This window comes from Acyrthosiphon pisum, chromosome A1 (genome assembly GCF_005508785.2).
Source record: "Acyrthosiphon pisum isolate AL4f chromosome A1, pea_aphid_22Mar2018_4r6ur, whole genome shotgun sequence".
Classification (NCBI taxonomy): Eukaryota; Metazoa; Arthropoda; class Insecta; order Hemiptera; family Aphididae; genus Acyrthosiphon; species Acyrthosiphon pisum.
In genome coordinates this window covers 164,754,845-164,756,343 of record NC_042494.1, presented here as the reverse complement: position 1 = coordinate 164,756,343, position 1,499 = coordinate 164,754,845, and positions in this window count along the sequence as shown.

Sequence of the window (1,499 nt, the reverse complement as noted above, 5' to 3'; positions counted from 1 at the left end):
AAATTTTTCTTTTTGACCCCCCATAGTACCAACTTGATTCACTTTCCTATCAGAAAAGATACTGTTGACGAAAATCGAAGCACTTTTACTTGATTATTAGATGAGCGGAGTGGAGTGGTACGGGGTTTCCCCGTGAAATGTTTGTCCACTTCTCCGCTCATATGAACTTTGAATATTTATAACTCATAAACAACTCGCCCCAAATTTGATTTTCATGTATCAAAATATTAAGAAAAATATTGTGCTTTGGAAAATAAAATTAAAACCCTATGTTGTCATTCAAAAAAGTAAAAAACTTAAAAAATTATAAGGATAAAAAATATTTAAAAATATAATTTGATAAGAAAAACGTTGTTTTATAAGCAACTAGAAACTATGTAAAAAATATTTTCAAAAAAATTTATACTTTTTGAAATAATGAGTGTTCTATGATAAAAGAATCACCCAGTATGTCAATTAATTATTATCGGATTCGACGTGTTATCAACAAAATACCTAATGCCCAAATCTTATCTAATAACTAATAAGTAATAATCAAATTAATCAATAAATTTCGATGAACATTTCACAGAAACTTTTGAAAATAAAATTAAACTACGGCATAAGCCAGGGGGGGGGGGTCCGGACCCGGGGTCCACACTCCTGGGTTCGCCATTAGGTTAAGGCATAAATGCAATTTTTTATTTCGGAAACCCGTATATTAAATATTTTAACGAGTTAAGGGGATGTCAGCGCATTATTTGTTTTCTTTCTCTGACCCTCGCGCGACATAACATGTTACGCTCACATTAGTGATTATAATTTATAATTATAATATAATATAATATAATCATAATAATTTCTAAAATTAGAGTGAAATAGGCTTTTTATTATATTTTAATTTTAAACCGAGTTATATGAGTGTTTTAAAATTTAAAATAGTTTGTACATCTTAAAATACTCATAACTCGTATTAACTCATACGAAATGTGAACAATGGTGCAATCAGAATTTGTGGGTAGGACTTATTTTTAAAGTTATAACTTATAACCTTTTGAAATTCACTATTTTGCATAGGTTCTCCCGTCTCTCACATGTGAAGTGCTCAAAAAAAAAAGGTGGGCAAGTGGGTGTTGCTCTGCTTTACAGTAGGTTACAATTGGATCACTGTATAGTCTGTAATGGATGATGTTAAATTTGAATTTAATGATACAATATCATTGTACCTATAAGAAAAACGGTTCTGAGCATTTAAAATTTAAAATGTCCGTAAACAGCTCAAAACAGCTCAAAATATTTTGTACATTTTATCAAGTAGGTATGGTAATTGATAAGATGTTATAATATATGATGTAAAGTTTAGGTATATCTACAAGTATTCGTGTTTGAATTACAAGAAAATAAGAAAATCGCTACATGCCTTATACTCATGCCTACATGAGAAATCGAGAAAATATACAACGATGTAAAAATTTAATTTAACTTTCCGGTAGATATTTTTTTTTGATAAAGGTAGACAT